Here is a 21,364-nt window from a genome sequence, read left to right on the forward strand (position 1 = left end):
CCTCCTGGGATTCACTCAGTATCTCCTGCAAAAGTGACTCATCTCTCCATAGCCCCTCTCTCGCATACATTTCATTTGTTTGAAAGCCCTGGTAAAGGCTTACTTTACTAATCCACTCAGCTATCCCCATAAAATACAGACCTGTTCTTTTCAGAAGGCGTATTAACCCTCTGCGCTACTTTGTTGTGAGTCAGAACTGCCACTGGACAAAATTCAGATCTCTCTCTCTCTAGCAGGAACATTAAGCACAAGAGTTATCTTGGCACTGTTATTGCTACCTGAAAGCTGGACACAGGGAAGTCTCTGCATCAGGTGTTTTTAAATCGTACTTAGTGCTAAACACAGCCCCTCAGCTCCCCCCAACAGTGCCCACCACCAGGTCAGCGCCCGGTGCGGTCGCACCAGGCGCACTGCACTAAAAGGTGATACCTGCAGTCCTGTACCGTGAATGAAAACTGAATCAGTCAGACCCCACATGGGACGACCCTAAACCTCTCCGTACAAGTTTACATCAGCCGCGAACTTTTGGGTCCAGGCACGCGCTGTCAAAGTGCACAGACACGCGGCAGACAGAACGTGCAAGAGTGGGCACGGGTGCCCGTCTCACCATGCTGCTCCGGCGCTCCTCTCCCGGGCTCTGCTGTGGCACTGTCAACTGAGGCTCCTCCGGTCCTTAAAGGGAAAGTTGCATCAGCCTTTCCGGGCGCGGAGGGATGTGCCCTGGTTGCTACCAGCGGCTCCGGCTCCTCCTCTCACGCTCAGGGGCGAGCGCTGTTTAAATGAAACTTTCTTCGTCTGAGGGCAGCGCTGCATGCCGCAGCGCAGGCCACGCCCCTGGGTGACAGGCCACGCCCCCCGCGCGATGATTGACAGGCTGTCTGATCCGAGGGACAAGCAAAGCGAGGGAGCGACAGCGATGCTAAGTCCCGTGGGGTCGCACCGACCCCACTGCTCTCGGCTCCGGCAGTGGCGCGGCTGAGGCTGCAATTGTTTGCAGAAAATGTGTTTTTTTCTCTACGTCTTCCCTAAAGTAGTATTTAGACTAAACGCACCACAGATAAAAGTGAGCGCCTAGAAGTGAACGTATGTGTACTTGCTGCAGGCGTTTTGCTTCTGAGGGGATCCGCGCTTTAGTTTCCCAGGCGCATGTGTGGGTGTTTCATCCAGCCCATATTTATTCTGTGCTTTCTGGCATTTTTAGGATGATCGATATAGATCATCCTACAAATGCGATGCAATGGTCACAGCGTTTAGGTAGCAGAGTGAGGTATGAACCGCTATATAGAAACAACTTATCGGCTACATGTGTGCAAACAAAAACATGCATGTCTGAGACTGTCACGCAGGGACCCTGAAAACCTTAGAGCGCTTTCTCTTAATAAAGGACTGTTTCCATGCTGCCTGGTGTGCAGCAGAATATTATCACTAACCCTCGCCCCTTACCACACCTCGTGCCCACGTTGAGCTGCAGTAGTAACGATGGCTGATGTTAAATTAGCCAAGTAGATCCCTTTTCACGCAGGAATCCTCCAGCCAGATGTCGGCTTTTCACGAACAGCCCTTTGCATTCTGGGAGTTTTCAACCCATAATTACAAGCTGAACTACAGGTCCCAGAATGACACCGGCTCTTAGCTAAAAAGCACAGCCTGGCTGAAAGTGTTACACCTGGAAGATGTCATTGGCAGCTATTTCGAGTATTACAGAATGGCACGAGATGGTTCCCTACTCCGTCCCTCTTTCTTAAGAAAGCCATCCTGCTAAATTTATTTCAGAAAATAAATTGGACTATGGCTGATGGGATGGTCTTTCTCCAGCCTTTCTTCCTCCCCCCACATTCCCTTCCTCCAATCACAGAGCCAGAGGTCTCCCACCCTCCATTCAGCCAGGTATCAAGTGGCCCCGGGTTATCATCACAGATCAAAGTGTGTTGTAAGTAATTGATACTGACTTCCAGTGTCTATCACACTGTGAACTTGTTCCAAAGCTTTTCACAACCAATCTAATAGTTCTGGAAGGTATTCTCAGCAGTTAAAGAACACCTCTCTTTCATTTACGAGTGGACTTTGTGTCACCTTCAACCCTATTTATGTTAATTCACCAAATTTGCAATGTTAGAGAAGTAAAACGATGCACCCTTTGACCCCCCCAATGATATCAGAGATTACTACTTGCCCCACCCTTGCCCCTCAACATCCACCCCTTTCCTGCCACTGGACTGGCAAGAGGACAACCACAGGAAGTTACGAGTTGGTCGTAGTTTATCGCTTCCGGTAACTAATTACGTCAATTTTAGGGTTAAACTTGTATAAAGTGCTTCGACTGAAGTGCTTCCAATGCGGTGTCCTAGCCAAAGTACGGACAACCTTACATGCTTGAGAGTCAAGAAAAGCAAATCCAAATCCCTTCTATTGACACACATAGGCACACCCAGGAAGAAGCCGCGCTCAGGTGTTCCCTAATCTTCCTTAATATTGAGAGGGGATAGTCTCTCTTCCTCCCAATTTGGGGTTACAAATGTTGAGAGTCACACAATTGATGAAGGCTTCATCAGGTCTACTGGATTGTGTTGAGCAATGATTTAGCGCCTAGTGTGTTTAGATCAGATATAGTGCCCAGCAACCACGTACGTGACAGCTGTAGAGTGATTGCACATCAAGCAAGCCCAAGAAATTATCAAAGGCCGCACTACCTATGTCGAATAAAGGCAAAGAACTCAACATTCAGTACTATTAACTTCAGGGAGAAGGACTGACATCTTAGACTGTCCTTGAAGGCAGTGCTGGATTTCTAAATAGACAATGTAGGCATGGCCTATGGGCCCCACTCCTTTTAGGGGCCCCATGATAACAGTTTAAAATAATATTGATTTGATCTTGAAAGAAAATTACAATCAAGCTTTCTTAAATTGTTTCCAAACATTAGAAGAAATAAATCAACTCAAAGAAACTAAAATTTTCCATTAAAGACTCTATAGAGAAAATACTGTATTAACGTAATGTACCCATTAACAACTTAAAGTAAATAAGCCATACACATCAGATTCACATAACCGTTTGTCTCTTAAAAGCTCATCTCCTGTCAATTTGTAAAAAAAAAAAATTGGTGCAAACTACGTACCTGTAATGTTTAGTTTTGTGTAATAAAATTGGTTCATTAAAATTGTTGGTTGGTAAAATTAAAAATGTGTTAGGAGATAATTTGCGAGGGGGGCCCGAAATTTCGACTGCCTAGGGGCCTCCTCAGGGTTTAACTACATGTATTATCCAAAGATGGAGTCTGTTAACCCAAGACTGAGGGAAGTGGCCAACCTCACCTAATACTGATAATACTTAGTTTGACTGGTGAAAAGGTGAGATCTCAGAGTGTGATTGAAAGGCGTAGTTTGTGAAAAAAGCACTACACAGAATGTGGGTGTGTGTAAATGATGAGGTAGTCAGTCACCATGACTAATCTGGTTTAACTTCACATATATTGAGCACCAGGTAGAGGCGCAGTTTAAATGCTTTTCTGTAGATAGTGGGTTAAAGATAGCTTGGTCAGTTAAATTTGTATTTTCTTTCACCTAATAATCACTGGATATTGTGATATGGTATTAGTAAACTAATCATAAACATTCACAAAAACACATATTTTCAGGCCTTTTGTGTTGTGTAATCTGTGTAATTTTGGGAATTTTGTGTTAAATTTCTTAAATTACGCCCTTACGCTGCAGGAAGATGCAAATGACCAGACATGAGGTGCTGTTATTTACTGTATTTGTGTTTTTGGTGCTATGTTTTCAGCGTGTATGTCCACATACCCAAAATAGACACAAGTATGCACCTCACATTGAAATGTAACTTTAATTGCCAAATTTCATTTTTGCGTGATTACTCATAATTTCACATATTTTCCTAAAAATTCCATAATTACACAAAAGCAAGTTACACAAATTTTGCACATCCCTAAATCAGAAGATGAGATGGGCGGCCCTTCTGAAATGGCAGAGGAGTGTTACCCCACAGCTGAAAGGCAGCAGAAAAATAAAATGATAAAACTACTTCTTATCATTTTATTTTTCACTTACTCAGCCAGTCTGCAGAGTCTAGGGTGGGGTGGGGCCATCCTCTGCATTGCAGCATCAGCAGCAGCCAGGGAGGAGCAGTGGTTGGTGCACTGTAAGTGCGCATGTTAGTTTGGCTGCCCATCTTGAGACAGCCAAACTGACATGCGCACTTAGATCTCTCCACCTGAGTTGTGTTGCACAGCTGAGTGGAGAACTAGTGCAAGCTTCCAGGTCCTAATTGAGCGGCATTTCATCCGGCTCAGACCAATCCTGGTACTTCTCTCATGCCGGATAACAGCAGGAGAGCAGCGTCTGGATTGGGTGGGGAGAGGAGCAGAGAAGCACTGAGGCGTCTGGAGCAGAGGAGCACCGAGGCAGCATCCGGCAGCAGCAGGTAAGTAATTTAATTTTTTTTAATTCCCCCCCTCGCTAGCTGCCACTTTGTGTAGGTGTATTGTAACAAAAGCGCAGAAAGACAAAATTATCAGTGGGAGAATGAACAGCTGAAGTAAATTACTTATCAGGTTATTAACCTCACTGCTTCTGTAGCACATCCAGGTTCATGTAGCACTTCCAGGACAGGAGAGGCAGAGGCACCACAAGCAGTTTACATAGGCTATCAACATTTGCATTTGTTGTAAGATTCCTTTGGTTGGTGTTGGTTTGCTTCTGTATTTGAGTCCCTGCATTTTATTGCATTGTCCCTTTTGTGCTTTACCTTTAGGAGATAGTGGTCTGATGCTTTGTACTTTCTTCTACTTTGCAGCTCAGACAATAAGATGAGGTTTGGTTCCCAGCTTATGTCCAAGAACGTTGAATCCAGGCATTTGTGAAGACTCATCGCAGCATTGACATAGGAGCCTATGGTAAGCCTGGCTCATGTTAACCTGATCCATTTAGCACTCCTTGCTAGACCTCTGTTACAATCTGACTATCCCTTTTCAACGCATGGTTATCCCGACTGTTATCCTGCTTGGTGTCCATCGGTCGCCATCTTCTCAATCTGTGAGGAATGACATGTCCAGTGGCTGCAATACGAACACCCAAGCACCGCTGCCCCACTTCCTTTTCCTTCTAATCAGGTTAGGGTTGTGGTTCAAAACGTAAACAAATCCAATAATTTGCCAGTTATGGGGAGCTATGCAAAATAAAACTCGCTTCTCAGTTGCTCACAGCTTCACAAAAGATTTCATCGGTAACATCCATCAGAAATGTAATTATTGAAGACATCATTGGTATCATCACATCACCACTGACATCAGTGAATACACCATTGGTAACATGGACCACGTCACCATTGATGACATCACCGAAGAAACACATGAAACCTCTTTGTCACATTCACTCATTGGTAGTGTTAATATGGCTTTGTCTCCAAAAGACTATTTTACAAAAGCCTCTGCCGTCAGTTACACAGAACAATGGCATCTTAGTAACATTAAAAAAACATTTGACATTGTAGCATTACTTAAACTCTGCAGAAAATAACTTAACTTTCTGATACAAATGTAGCAGGAGTTGTAATTTTCACAAAACAAACACAGCCAGAGTAGACTAAAGGAGTACAATCCCAGATCATCAAGAAGTTTAGGACATGCACAAATACCAATGGCAACAAGCACTGAAAAAAACAGTAAATCTAGCCTAGGCTGCTGGTGTAAGAGCTATTTTTTTATGTCTGGCCTATCAGGTTGCACAGCTATCTCCTTCCAAAAGTCCCATTGTGGGTTTACCAAGAGTCTGCAGGGCCTTACACCCCACCCATGGCTTACACTTCATTGGCTTCATTGTCACTCTCGATTGTTTGCTTCTTATTTGATGGTTTTCCTTGTCCATCTTGTGTTTGTCCACCCCTGGAGAAATATCTTTTTTTACCATCTCTCTGATTGGTTGGCATCTATCTTTCACTGTGCTCTTTTAGAGAACTACTTCTTCTTGTTGACTTAGCACCGAGTGACAGTGCCTGCGTTTTACATCTCTCTCACTTATTCTTCTGTCCTCCTCATCAGTGGCATGTCAAGAAGTGATTCTTTTATGATGGGGATGGTGCCGCCTACAAATGGTTATTGAGTTATTGAAAAGAATAAGTGTGTGTGCGGATATATACGAATATATATAAATATATTAATACACAAAATATGAATAAACTGTGACATGGCCCTGCGCTCTCACCCAAAAAAAAGCGTTTATCCTATTGACAAACATTTAGTGCATTCCAAAAAGGGGTTTGAGGGGAGAAAAGCCTAACAGATTAACAAAACCCATAGAGCAAAATCCACCACAAGAGAAATGTATCTGATGAAATATTTCTGTATTATTCTATTAAAACAAATGAGCATACATACAACACGTCATGATACATCAAGTCATAGAAATTATTTCAAATTAGACAGCCCTATTTCCTCCAAAATACACACAATATTCCAAGTTATCCATCGGTGACATCCATTCCAATCCAAAGCTGATCACGTCTGTACCGATAGTTTTTTATTGACTTCCCATTACAGTCACCATCTCAGCATTGTAATGATCCGCATTCTTAGCACTGAAGTACCCAACACGTGCTTAGCGGAATATCCACTCTTCAGAGCAAACCCAAATACAAAATCAAAATACCAAAAACATCTTCTATGTTCTCTCACTTCTGATGAAACGAACATCAATCAGCATTCGATATAATATATCTCAAAAGGAGTATCATTCATTCCAAAGCCAAGTATAAGATTCAATATTTATACTTCAGTGCCAAGTGGCTACTTCAGTGCTAAGAACGCAGATCATTACAATGCCTAGATGGCGACTGTAATGGAAAGTCAAAGGAAACTATCTGTACAGACGTGATCAACTTTCGATTGGAATGGATGTCACTGATGGATAAATTAGAATATTGTGTGTATTTTGGGGGAAATAGAGTTGTATAATTTGAAATAATTTCCATGACTTAATGTATCATGAAGTGTTATATTTATGCACTTTTCTATTAATAGAATAATACAGAAATATTTCATCAGATATTTTTCTCTTGTGGTGGATTTTGTTTTATGGATTTTGTTCATCTATTAAGGTTTTCTCCCTGTAACCCCCTTTTTGGAATATATAAATACACACAAACGCGCGCGCGCGCGCGCACACACACACACACACACACACATATTCTCACTGAAAAAATCAAAGGCTATAGGGATATTATAGTTAGGTTCTGGATTTACAAGCACAAAACCATAGAGATTCAGCTGCTAGATTTATTTTAAGTAACTAACTATAACTTGTACCCTAAAATAACAATAACCCGCGTCCTCACCATGCACACTTTTCTCATCAATAATCTTATTGCAAATGTTGCGGTGTTAATATTAATGATGCCATAGAAGATATCATCATGATGTAATCTGTTGGGTAATTAGCTGTGCATAGTGAGGGTGTGAGTCATAATTACCTTAGGGCATGAGTTATAGTTACTTGAAATAACTCTAACTGCTGAATTTCGATGGTTTTGTGAGTGGAAATTCAGAACCTAACAATAAGGTCCCTGTAACCTTTGATTTTCTTCAGAGAATTTCAAAGGTTTTTTAAATTCTAATTCCTAGCGATAATCTCCCTATAACCTTTGTTTGTTTTCAGTGAATTTCTATTTTTTTTAATGCAGCAGTGGTTGGCCACAGGTCCTGTCGTCCAGGCCCTGCAGCCAAACCCCCACATGCATCTAACCGTGCAATGCAGGACCTTCAGCAGTGCACTGCAGGGTTTGAGGTATATTTTCTGTGAAATGTGCATTAGGTACCAGAATGCGTCTTGCACTGCTTATTTATCCAAGAAGAGGACATAGTTTTGCCTTAAATGTCTACCCAACTAGAGTACTTTCTACTGGCTAACTAGTAAGTGCTATCTCCTTGAGTAAATGTATAGTATATATTCCACACTACAGCTGTGTAAACAGCACTAAGGTAATGTCTCCAGTAGTTTTGGCAATGTGATTGTTCCTCAAGCATCTTAATATTGGTAACATGAAACCTGGTGTGGAGAAGATAAGGCTACAACCAGTTGAATCTCCACCAAACAACTATACTTCCTTGTAACTAAATGTAGTAAGTGCTTCTTTGTTTGGTGGAGATGTGCTGATAGTCCTCTGCTTCCAGAACGCATCTCTAAAATCACCGGAAAACGTGCTCTGGGGCTTTCTAGTAAGCTGCCATCATCTGAGTAAAAGGCGGAAAGAAGTTGCATACCACTAATGTCTATGTGGCGGAGCAAAGGTCCAGACGCAAATGATCCCACATGCAGGAAGCAGCTACAAATGTTGTTCCCTGCGTGCAGGAGCAAACCTTTCATCTGTTTTTCTGTGTGCCCCCCTCCTTGGGATAATTGTGGCCCTGGGGACCCCATCCACCATGTCCTGGACAATATTTGAACTGGGAGGGGGTCCACGAGGCCTCCTCCCTGGGCTGATTTTGGCCCTGGGGACCCATACCCCAGGACCTAGCCACTTGTTGCTGGGTGCACTGGCCTTACCCACGGCACCCAGTATCCACTGTTGACAACGTGAGCGTCTCAATACCCCCGCAGCCCCTTCCAGCTCCCTGCCTCCTGCAAAAAAATGATGCTCCCTGCATGCAGCAGCAATTATTTTATCTGTTTCCCTGCCCACTTAACAGCGGGCAGGAAAACAGTTGGAAAGTCCGCTCCCAGCAAGCGGGAGCAGTTTTCCTTCTCCCATCCACTGGGAGGGTACTTACTATTTGTTTTTGCTAGGAGGGAGCCGTCAAAGCTCCCACCAAGCAATAGCAAACAACTTGCTGGTCCCAGGGCCAATAACGGCTTTGAGGGGGCCACATGGCACCCCTCCTTTGTTATTGTATGACTTTACCCCGGGGAGGTGGTTGTTCCCGGGGTCAAAAATGGCCTTAGGAGTGTGTCCTCCCACCTCAATTTTATTTGGCCTGCCCTGGGGAGGTGGCAGTCCCTGGGGCTGAGATTGGCTAGTGGGGGCTGTGTGTGCCCCCCTCCCCAAAATAAATAGTAGTTTTTGCCCCCAGGACCTGGCCCACCTGGGTATGACTTTTAAACAAGCACAGGAGACTGTGTTTGGGTTTCGGAGTGCTTCTGGTGCAGATGGTGCTTGTAGTGCATGCGTTGGCGATGAAGATTGACACTCTCATTTTTTGCAGATTCCCTTTCTCATCTTCTGCCTTGCACTCTCTTCGTTAAAAGTTTTTAGCTGGTCTTAGTGCATCCTTGACAAGAATTTAATTTCACACCATTATACAAGGCATGAGTCTATCTGTCATCCATCTGAGGGAGTTCCTTAAGTGAGTCTTAAGGGAGCCTACAATCTCAGGTAGAGTAGCCCCCAAGGCATGGATATCATGCTGTACATCACTTTGTTACTGGAAAAAAGTGATTCTGCGAGTAGCCATAATTAGCCCTTTTCAAAAGCCCCTTCATATGTGCCATCTCAAAGAGCCAGCAGGTTGACCATCACGGAGAGGGGTGGCACCTGGGAGAATATGGCTAGGAGATTCATGAATCGGGGGTACATGCTTCTCACCAGAGTCGTGCTCTTTCTCAGTTGATTGACAGAAGGCCAGTGATGCATCTTCATGGAAGGAGTGAACACTAGATTGCACAAAGAGATCTCAGATGTGAGAGCTGTGGGGTGGTGTGTGCTGCGTAGGCGGATGCAGCATTTGTGGTTGCTTGGCTGATGGTTAAGGACCATCCGCAAATCTGTGGACCATGTCTAACTACAGGCCAATCTTCCTTACGCTCTATCCAGCCAAAGTCCTGGAAGAATTGGTCAACTCATGCCTCACCCTCTACCTCAAGACCAACATCCACATCAAACCTTTTCAATCAGACTTCAAAGTCAACCACAGCAGTGAGACAGCCCTCTCCACCACTATGGTCGACACTTGATTAATCACTTACACAGAAGATAGAGCAGTCCCCACCCTACTGGACTTCTCAGCAGCCTCCAATGTCGTTTACCACCGGATCCTCATCCATTCACTCCAAAAGGCTGGTATTTGAGGCCCTGACCCTCAACAGATCCACTTCTTCCTAACCGGATGCTCCCAAATGGTCAGCCGGGCCCCCTTCCAATCAGAAGCCACCAAATGATCTGCAGCCTCACAAAGGGCTCCGCCTGATCCCCGCCCTGTTCAACCTCTACATAACCCCTCTCGTCATCATTATCCGATCCCACTGCTTCAGAATCATTTCCTACACAGATGACACACACAAACAATCCTCTCTTTCACAGAAGACACACCTACCACACAATCTGACTTTGTCTCATGCATGTCTGACATAGCAGACTGGATGATCAGGAACTGTGTCAAACTCAATGGTGACAAGACCGAAGTGGTACTGTTATGCAAACACACCTCTCTGTGGTCTCCAGCTTTTTGGCATGCCAAACTAAGACCTGCACCTGTCCCCACCAATGCCACCAGGACCCTGGACATCTTAATCAACAGTGAGATCTCTATGACCAGCCAAGTCCACATGGTAGAGGCAATGTGCTTTGACTCCTTCAAGCTACTCATGAAAATATTCATTTGATCCCACTGGACTCCCAGAGAACGGTGACATTATCAGCACATTAGACTACGGCAATGAACTCTTTGATGACATATTTAACATGCTCATTAACACACTCCAAGTTGCACAAAATGCAGGTGCCAGGCTCATACTCAACCTGCCTCCACAAGCACACCTGACGCCAAGCACCTGACAGACCTCCACCGGCTTCCTATCTAGAAATGCACTACCTTCAGAATCCTCACACACAAGGCACTGCGTAACCCAGACCCTGCTAACCTTAACAACTGCTTCCACTTCCACATCCCATCCAGACACCTCAGATCGTCAGGTTTCTCTTTATCCACACCCTCCACATCTGGTACTCCAAAGCAGGAGAAAGCGCCTTCTTGTACATTGCACTCAAGCCCTGGAATAAGCTCTGTCTCCCCATCAGAGCAGCCAGCTCACTCCTAGCTTTTCAACTGGATTTTTTCCAGACACCTTAGTTTGTACCTACTAGAGCACTCAGATTCCCTCCCGAATTATTAGCACGCCATACAAATCTGAATAGCATAGCATAACATAACAGAAAGGAATTTGGAGGAATATTGCTTCCCAGCTGTGAAGAGGACTTCTTCAGGTTTTATGTGTAGGGGGCAACAATGCCCTCCTTTTCCTCCAACTTCTCCTCCTCCTGGACCAGCTTCTGATCTTCCTCCTCCTCTTCTTGTTGCGCTGACCACAAGTATTTTTGCTTAAGCAGGATAGGATTCTCTCCTCTGATTGTCTGCCACTTTTCACATGTAGATGGTTTAGCATTATTGCCCGGCTCAAAGTCCCCAGTACCTAAAAGAAGAAGTTCTCAACAGATGAAGAACATCACATCCAGTTTTATTTTTAAATTCTCAGCACACTACTTTGATAAAAAATTGTTTTGCAAATAAAGAACAAAGCTAGTTCCATGTGAGACTAACACAATGTATGTTATTAAGGATAGATCCATGGATGAGCTCAGAATGTATCAACAATGTAAACTTGGCAGCTCCAGCCACTGAGAGGATTGTTTTGGAGATCCCCCATGAGGCATGCTGGTGAATCCCAAAGTATGTCCGGAACAAGCAGCTAAAAAGATAAGATGTAGGTTCAGTTGATAATGTCAGTTTATCGAAATCATCATGGCCACACATGCAGATACATTAGAAGGACATGCATCATCATACCCACAACCATGAATGGAATTAGTAAACATTAATATACTAACAAAAAAGAAAAGAAGAGTTAGTAAAAGTACAACTGTATGTATGACATTTTGAAGTTATGATTAAGGGTGGGCGGAACTTGTGGAATTTGACTTAAGGGATTTTACAGAGTTACATAAAAACTCTGCGAGATTCTGCGGAGTTCTGCCAATGGAGGAAATAGGCATGTCGTGATGCTCACACTATAATTTAGCGCCAGGAGCAAGTTCTGCACGGAAAGTCAGCATGAATGGTACCATGTGGCACATCAAAGAGTGCAACTACTCAAGTTAATTTTGCTTCTGCTACTCAAATGGTAGCCTTCTGACCACGAACAATTGTGACTACCCATGTTAGAAAAAACTCATTGGATGTCCTCAAGCAACTGGAAATTATGCTAGGGGATGTCAAATGTCACTTGTGCTTGCCAATTTACCATTCTGGAGCTGTGTGTGAGAAAAAATTCGGCCACACGGCAATTGGCAGACTTTGTCCAGAACTCTGCATTACAAGATCAACACGGAGTGAGTTGCCACAATTCCACCAATTCCACGGGCGGAATGGAATATTTCACCCACCCTTAGTTAGGATGACAGGCTTTCAGACTTACTTGACAAACGGATGGTAAAGGGCCTGACTGCTACTTCCAGGATGTCCCTTGGTGTCTGACATTAGGATTTTTTTAAAGTTTGATGTCAGGGGTTGCTCTCTGACAGGAGCGACAAAGAAGGTGATGCTAATTACATCTTTTCATCACACATTTTGAGAAACACACACATACATTTTCTGATATTTCAAACAAGGCCTAACTCTACAGTGCCAAATTTCAGGGTCTTTTTGAATGACATAACAATTATGCACACAAATATGTAGGGAAACAGAGCATGGTACCAATAGGAATGTGTGGGAAAAGATAGACAGCTACTCTGTCATAAATAAAGATATTAGCTGCATATGAAACTTACCAGCATGCACCATTTGTCTGCTGTGTGGTTACAGTCCTGGAGTTGTAGCACTGCTTGAAGCAGAAGTGGATGCTGCGTCAGGCGATGAAGGGGACAACAACACAGGACCTTAAATTAAAAAAAAAAAAAAAAAAACATTACTAGATTTTAGTATACCAGTACACTTAAGAATGGGAGATTGGAGTACAATTAAAATACACAGTAAAACATATCTTGACTTTTCATATTTGCATATCAAAAACAATTCCGACTAATCCTCTATTGGCTGGTATAAGAGACATGGCAAAACACATAATATAATTTCTGATTTGCATACCAAAAACAAGTCACAACAATTCTCTATCATGTATTAGTGAGCTTGTTTGCTGAGGTACTTACCTGTCTGTGTAGGTGGTTTGTATTTTAAGACCTGCCCTTTGTGTTGCCCTGCTGCGGTGGCACGGATGTCTGCCCCACCTGAAGCAATTAATCCAGCTGTAGGAAGAGTAGTAAAATAAACTGTTAGAAATGGGTTCTCTATTTGGCAGTGGTTTACACCCTGTCAAAGAAGGGACTCTCACTCTAGTCAGGGTAAGGGAGCCACACAGCTAAGATAACCCCTGCTCACCTACTTAGTAGCTTGGCTCAAGCAGTCAGGCTTATCTCAGAGGCAATGTGTAAGGTATTTGTATACAGACACACATACACACACACACACACACACACAAACACACACACAGAAAACACCACAAAGGTATTCCACACCAGTCTAGAAAAATAGCTATATTTATCTGAGTAAAACAAGACCAAAACGACAAAAATCCAACATACACAAGCAAAGATATCACTTTTAAAAGATTAAATGTAATCGTAGTTCCTTGAAATTAATGGGGTGCTTGCCTGAGGCAAAGTACCTGAGATGCATAAAAAACAAAGATGATGCAGGACGCAGGGGAGGTGATGCGTCGAAAGAGCCAGAGATGTGTTGGTTCTTTATTGTTTCCAGGGAAGGTATTGCATCGGTTCCTTACTGCTAGGCAGGGTGATTCATCGGTTACTTACTGTGGTGCGGTGTCGATGGAAAAAATGGTGCCCAGGGATGAGGCGTCAGTGATGCGTCAGAAGACAAGTCATGATACGTTGATGAAGCAGACACTGCATTTGAGTCAGGGCTGTGCGTTGCGGGCTTCAGTGATGCGATGCTCGAAAGTCATGCACCAGTGGTTATTCTGACGTGCTGCAATGGAAAGCTGGGGCTTGCATGGAAACCAGTGGTCGTTGTGTCAAGTGGGGACCACGCTCCAGTGCAGCCATTGGTGATGAGTTGAATTCTTGCAGCAGTGCCTCAGTTTAGAATGACGCAGTGAGTCAATCCATGGATTTTCTTCTTTAAGCACCAAAAACCTCCTTCAAGAGCCCAGACTGGATTTGGCACTACTTGGCAAGACAGGGCTCTCAGCAGAGGAGCCCAGGTGGTGGCAGATGAAGTCTTTGATGCCCTTGAGACTTCTTAACAGGAGGTGTCACATAGGTTCTCATTATCCTAATGAGACTACTGGATTTGGGTGGCAGAATCACTTGTACTGCGGGGGACTGAGTCTCAACCCACACCAGGTGACACCTGTTGGCCTAATCTGGGTTTTGTTCCGGCTAACTAGCAGTGCCTCATTCTCACCCAAGAGCAGGGATGATTGGGCAACCGAGCGCATGACACAAATGGCTCCTCAGGGAAATTGTGGTCACTCAGATCTCATCCGTTTCTCTCAGTTACATTAGTCTCACATATGCAAGGACAATCAGAGGCAGAGTATAGTTCAATAAGGTTTTATTGAAACAGCTGCATCTTAGATAATAAAGCATGTATTGCAATAACTAGGATGATGAAGCATGACAGGATTAAAATTGTGACAAGTAGACTGAAACATAAAAATAACGCTACCGTAACACCACTAAGATCGTTAAGAATAGCTCCTACCTAGGCTATGTTAAAGCACAGCATGTTAAGCTCTAATTTTGCCCTTCAGGTTCCCCTGGGAAGATATCATCCTTCATACCTGAGCAAGAGGCCTGTAGTCTACATAAGCACCTGCAGTGAAGCACTCAGCAATCAGCGTACAGTTGTGGCCATCTGGCTGGAATCTCCCTCTAACGTACATGGATCAAAGTAGTGTTTTTATAACAAAACAGCTGATGTTCCAAGAAAGGATCCCCACGTAGGAGTGTGTGTGTTTCAGTGAACATTGGAGACAAAGCGTACCACTTTTGCTGGCAACCTATCTTACTACAGCCTTGAGAAAAGCACAGAGTGAAAGAAATGTCTTGTTTAAGAACGCAGTGCTGACCTAGGCAAAGAACAGCTAGATAGAGAAAATAAAACAAGACTGCAAATGTGGCTATTGTTAAAATAATAAAAACAAAGCTGAATAAAATATAGGTAGGTTAAAGTGCACAGCGGCAGGCCTAGTTTGCTAAAATAACGTGCATAAAACTATAGCTAAAATGGCTACACAACAGAGGCAAGCTCAACTCAAGCCCTTGGAGAACCTTGGAAAGCAGGATGTAGAAAGCAACGTCTAGTCCTTTTACTCCCAGCACAGAAGTAGCAAGCAGCAGAGCAGCACAACACAGCAACATGCAGAGTGGCAGTCCCCCTACAGCATCCAGCTCTTTTTCCTGGCAGAATGTCCTCAGTCCAGAAGTATTCCAACATTGTGGGGTCACAGGTCCAGTACTTATACCCATTTCTGGCTTTGAAGTAGACAAACATCAAAGAGAAGACCCTGCCTTTCCTGCCCTGGCCCCAGACACACACCATGGGGTTGGAGACTGCTTTGTGTAAGTACATACACAGCTCTATTCAGGTGGAAGTGTCAGCACTTCCCATAACTCTAGCTCAGGAAGACCCATCAGGATATGAAGGGCACACCTCAGCTCTCTTTGTTGGACTGTCAATGGTGAATCCACAAACAGCCCACCTGTCAACCTGACCCAGACGTGTATTCCACAGCCAGGCAGAGGCACAGAATGGTTAAGTAAGGTAATGCCCACTTTCTAAAAGTGGCATTTTCAAACTTACAATTTGAAAAACAACTTCGCCAAAAGATGTTGCTTTAAATTGTGAGTTCAGAGACCCCAAACTCCACACCTCTATTTGCTCCCAATGGTAAAATACACTATATTACAGATATTCCAAGGCAATCTCCATGTTAGCTTATGGTAGAGAGAGTCATTGTAATAGTGAAAAACGAATTCAGCAGTATTTCACTAGCAGGACATGTAAACCACACCAGTACATGTCCTACCTTTTAAGTACAAACCACCCTGCCCTTGGGGCTAAGGGAAGGTTTGGGCCTGACAAGTGGGTGCACTTGCCAGGTCGAAATGGCAGTTTAAAGCTGCACACACAGGCACTGCAGGTCGGAGACATGTTTACAGGGCTAGTCACGTGGGTGGTACAATCAGTGTTGCAGGCCCACTAGTAGCATTTGATTTACTGGCCCTGGGCACACATGGTGCACTATACTAGGGACTTACTAGTAAATCAAATATGTCAATCATGAATAAACCAATCACCAATACAATTTGGTGAGAGAGCACTTGCACTTTACCACTGGTAAGCAGTAGTAAAGTCGCCAGAGTCTTAAAGCCAGCAAAAACATAATTCAGCACAGGATCAAAAACAGGAGGTCAGAAGGAAAAAGACAGGGTAAACTACGCCAAGAGCCGACAGGTCTAACATAAACATTAACACAACATGTATACATTTCTAGGCCTAGTGTTACAGGGCATTTAAATGGATACATATGTGGTGTGTGACTAACAATGCAGGTATGAATGAAGGACAGACATATATGAGTGATTGTAGGTTTGTTTTTATAGAGACAGAATCAAAGCTGCCACATTTTCAAGATCCATGGATGATTAGCTAGGCCAGTGCCATTTGTTGCTTTGAATGGTGGGTTTTATAATCTTATCTAATCCAGCATAAACCCAGTACTACAAGTCCCATAGTTAAAAAAATAGGTCTGACAACTTGTCCCGCATAGACCTAGGAAACTTTGCGTCTGTTTAGAATAGGGGTGCAGTGGAAGCTATGATCTTGCCTGGCACCACATTAGTGTTGCCCTGAAGTAGCAATCCATGTAGCAGCTGGAGGTGAATGGTGGAGAGCACATTCTTCTCGAGGGATGGCGAGATAGCGATAGGCTCCAGTTGGTCCTCCGGGAGGAACATTAGCCAGCTGTATCCTGTAACTTCTTCACTCGCCTCGTCTTATCTTGCAGTTTTTTTCTTAATGTTCCCAATAGTCTAGTCCTTGGTCCCTAATACATTAACTTAATCAGACAACTCCTGCCATAAGGCTGCTTTCTGGGTTCCACCGAGGGAGTAAGGAGGCAGCCCATGTATGTGCTTGTAGTTTGTAATCACAAATTTAAATCCATGGGCTGTCTCCTCCTCAGTGAGATGTATCTTCCTCTTTAAAAGTGCCATCATAGCGGCTTCTTCTCGATGCAGTGATGGCTTCAGGATGGCACAGTTGAAGAGGGAAGAAACAGAACCTATGTTATGGGCAGTATTTATGTAGGTGTGAGAGACTGTGAGTCAGGTGTGTCTGATTTCTTTCAGGTACATGTACTGTCTCTATTAATTGCTATGCAGAGATCTCTGCCCTTTGTGGGGGGATCTTCTATTAACTACCATGCAGAGCAACGCCCAGAGTGCAGAGCTACCACTGGGCATAAAATACGGTCTTAAATTACATGTAGTGACTATACAGTCGAAAATTGTGTTCACTGTGACTCCATCCCCTAAACTGAGGGAGTGGAGACATGTAGGTTACACTTTTTGAGTAACTTTACTCTCAGATTTTGTGAAGTAACGTTACTTAAAAGTGTAAGAGTAAGTAATGTATTTAAATTTACACACAAATGTAAGTTACCTTTGTGAATAGCCCTCTTTGTGTTTTTATACCTATGAATTTTGGGATTACATGATTCTCGGAAACCCGCTAAAGCTATCTTTAGGCTCCATTCCCTAAGTTCTCCAGTTCAGCAGTGGGCACATGGATCTCCTACAGCTAAGCGCTTTGGATGGCCATTTTTTGGCCTCATGTGCATTATTTCCACGAAGTCAGAATAGGGCACAATGAGAAAAATATACAACATTGCATTGCACGGTTTTGCTACAGCATCTCCATCACCTGATTTCACCCCACTGCGGAAGATGTTGGCATGCCAGAATCCGCTATCCCAAGGGTGTACGTCCTGGTAGCTGAATCCATGCCAGATTTTGAAGATAACCACTCACCATGAAATTCGGTTACATCTAGGTTCATTCATGCACAGCCTAATGACACAGTGTAGATTAGGCATCTGTAGGCCTAAAATGGACACCTCTACATTAAGAAATCTGAAATAGGGGGGCATTTTGTAAAAACCGTTCACCCACTTCCTCATTTCATGCTGCTTTAATGCGTCGTTCAAAGCAACGTGGTGAACTATTGAGCTGGATTCTTCAGAAAACCCCAGATTGCTGAAAAAGTGGCGGTAATTCTGGAGGTAGGAGGCCGGCTATTTCTGTATCGCCAGATTGTTCGCTAACAATGCGCAGAACAATTGCCCAGGGCAGATTAACCTCGTGCATTGAGCTATAATCCCAACCTCTGCCGGGTTTTGGATGCTGATTGGCTGGGAGAGGGCGAAGGGGCTCACTGCCTCTCAGTGATGGCGGAGAGCAAACCGGCGGCAACAGAGAGGGAACAGCGACCTCAGAGCAACTTTGAGGCAAGCAGAAGTCATTCTCTTCTACCTGCTACATTTGTAAGATTCAGCCTTGCCAAGCTTCACAGTTCTATGCGTGATGTGCTGCCCCGTCCAGGTTATTTCTTTGAATTCTCAGACTTGTAGTTTTGCTTATTCCATTGTAAATCAGGACTTCAAGTCCCAGAATTCAAGGGAAAAAATCTGGACTGGAGCAGCGCATCATGCATGGACCTGGAAAAATTGCAGCTATGAAGGTATATGTCACCAATGACACAGTGTTGTCATCTTTTTATATCACCTAATGTACGCTGGGAGTTGTAGTCCTGGTTCACTTCTGTTGATTCAAGTGAACTAACTTACCCCAAAACAGTCATTTGTGGAGCACTATGCCTTTGGTGGTATGGAATCAGCTGGTAACCTTATAATACTACTTTGTGAAAAAAGTCTTTGTAGGCGATCCACAACCTGTCCTTGCCATTGCATTTTCATAATTCATCCCAGTATGTCATTGGTTTGCATTGTGTGGTGAAAAAGATTTGTGATCTAGTGATGACTGGGTCATCAAGCTTCTGTGAACCAGCGCAGGGGCAGAAAGAGTGGAAGTCTCTGCAGAAAGCTACAGGAAGTGGCACGTGCAGTGGTCTCAGGGTGTGGAGGGGGGTCGTTTAGAGAGTTCATCTATTCCTGACGTTTCTTTTCCTTTTAGCGCATGTATGGTACTTGTAGTCCTGCATGTATAATGTGAAAGGCACATTACAAGTGCCCGAACACAACCAAAAGTAGACTACAGGAACTACTCACTCGGAAATTGGAAAATGTGAGATTTTTGTATAAAGTGAGAGAATGATCTAGAGGAGGCTTGTTCAATGTAGGTTTAGGAGGGCCCAATCCAACAGAAGTTTGCTTTTGTTTTTTAAATATTTCGCAAATTTGACATCCGAGCACTTTGCTTGAGCATCAGATTACATCAGACAAGTTAGGCACAGGAAGGCTAAGTGATATGGCCAGGATCACAGGATTTTGAGAGAATGCCAGGATTCGGACCTTGTTCCCCAGTTCCAAAGTCAGCAGCTTTGGCTGTTAAGCCACATGTGTATACAGTGATCCTAAATGGAAATCAGTTACACAGTATGCAGTTTAACGTCCAATAAATCGAGAACTTCCGGGGCAGAGTACATACGTAAGAGGGCATAAATCTTTTAATTACTTTAAAATCACACAGAAAATGCTTAAAAGGCCAATGAAATAGCTAATGCCATGCTGATTTATAAACTGCCTTCTTTTCGTATTGTGCCATTATTATTTATTGCGCATTTATTATTTAAACACCTGCTTCCCATTCTCACTCCAGATATATTCAGCCTCATTCTCATATTTGACATTCTAAGCAGGGATTCCTAAAAGCACTAGCTCAGAGTCTGAATTATTACATTTTTTGGTATCTTTTTCAAGGTTCTTTTTAGGTTGAGCCCACTAGAGGGAGTATGCGTTGTCTGTTAGGAGGCATGCTGTGGCTTACTAAGAACACAAAGAGGCTGGGCACCAGTCCATTGGTTACCATTGGTTGTTTTTTTCTTGACACTCTCATTTGCTTGCTTCCTATTCAAGTCCCTGCTTGTCAATCATTTGTTTGTCCCTCCCGTGGAGCATAGCCTCTTTACAATCTTTTTGATTGGCTAGCATCACTGCTTCCATTGCTTGTTTTTCAAGCAATACTTTTTTTTAATGTGAAGCATTCCTTTTGTGTTTTCCTTGCGTACGTCTCTCCCCCTGCACTCTCTGTTGTCTGACTGCTTCTCCCTGCTCCCACCCCTCTTGTACTCACCTGTGTGTTTCTTCCCATTGCTCTCCCCCACCCATGTCCACCATGTTTCTTTCCCCAACCCCAATGTTGCTTTTGGTACTGCCCCCACCATTTCTTTTGTGTCCCCTCCAGACTTCTGGCATGTTGCTTTGGCATCCCAACCCACCCTCCCCAATTGCTTCACAATTCGCCCACCTAACCCCCACATATTGCTTTGCTGTTCCTCCATCCTCCTGTGTGTTGCTTCCACTCCCATCACCTATCCACATTTTAGTTACTGATCCAACTCGAATCACTAACTGGAAATAGAAATGACACAGGTGGTCAAGTCAAATGCTTTTTTTGTTTTAACTCTATCCACACTCACTGCACAGCATCTGAATGCTGTCCATCTAGCTAAAAACCATTGGAAAAAAGCCAAAATGTCACAAAAGTCAGTCCTATTGACTATGTTAATTCTTGTTCGTGTTTCTAATGAGAAAGTGGCTCATGTGGTAAACTAAGTTTGTGTTCCTGGAATGTGTACTTTCGTTTGAAGTAATGGCTGGAGAAAACCTGAAAATGTCATGCTGGCGTCAGTGGGGTTAGCATTGAAATACACCACTCTGGAGAGGAGGGAATGCTGCTGTTGTGCACAACAATATCACACTGCACTTGATTTGCTAACTAAATGTGTGCAGATGTCACTTAAGTGTTTGTTTTGTCTCTTATCTTTCCAGCACTACCTTCAAAGGATCACATCATAATCCTGATACAAAAAGTAAAACTAGGGACACTTATAATATTATCACATAATTTCACATAATTTAGAATACTTTGAAAATAGGAAACATTGTATGACAGATTGTATGTGGAGAACATTGGTCTTTTTCATAGATTTGGCTTGTTGTAGATTTAATTTGATCATTAGTAGGCAAGTGCAGAATGTGAGTAATTTCCTTTGTGGAAATCTTGAGAAATCCCCCAAAAAAGAAGCAAAATGCTGATCCTACATTTTAGGATTCTTTTGCACAACATGCGTCCTCCATGCACATTTTGGGCACAGGGA

General features: G+C 43.5%; 1 protein-coding gene and 1 long non-coding RNA gene across 3 annotated transcripts in view; one reads left to right on the top strand and one right to left on the bottom strand.

The window, feature by feature from the left end:
- Window positions 1–777, bottom strand: part of SLC6A9 (solute carrier family 6 member 9) — a 443,088-nt gene extending 442,311 nt beyond the window's left edge. The window contains exon 1 of one of the 2 annotated variants that reach the window (XM_069232784.1): window positions 608–777. The gene's annotated coding sequence lies outside the window, so the exon portion shown is untranslated. The remainder of the gene's footprint in view (window positions 1–607) is intronic. The other variant, XM_069232783.1, reaches the window with a different exon arrangement.
- The window catches only part of LOC138293536 (uncharacterized), a 30,286-nt gene that overhangs the window by 7,730 nt on the left and 1,192 nt on the right, over window positions 1–21,364 (top strand). Inside the window, exon 2 of the long non-coding RNA XR_011203035.1 lies at window positions 4,813–4,912. This is a non-coding gene — a long non-coding RNA (uncharacterized lncRNA). The remainder of the gene's footprint in view (window positions 1–4,812; window positions 4,913–21,364) is intronic.

The sequence above is a fragment of the Pleurodeles waltl genome, chromosome 4_2 (assembly GCF_031143425.1).
Source record: "Pleurodeles waltl isolate 20211129_DDA chromosome 4_2, aPleWal1.hap1.20221129, whole genome shotgun sequence".
NCBI lineage: Eukaryota > Metazoa > Chordata > Amphibia > Caudata > Salamandridae > Pleurodeles > Pleurodeles waltl.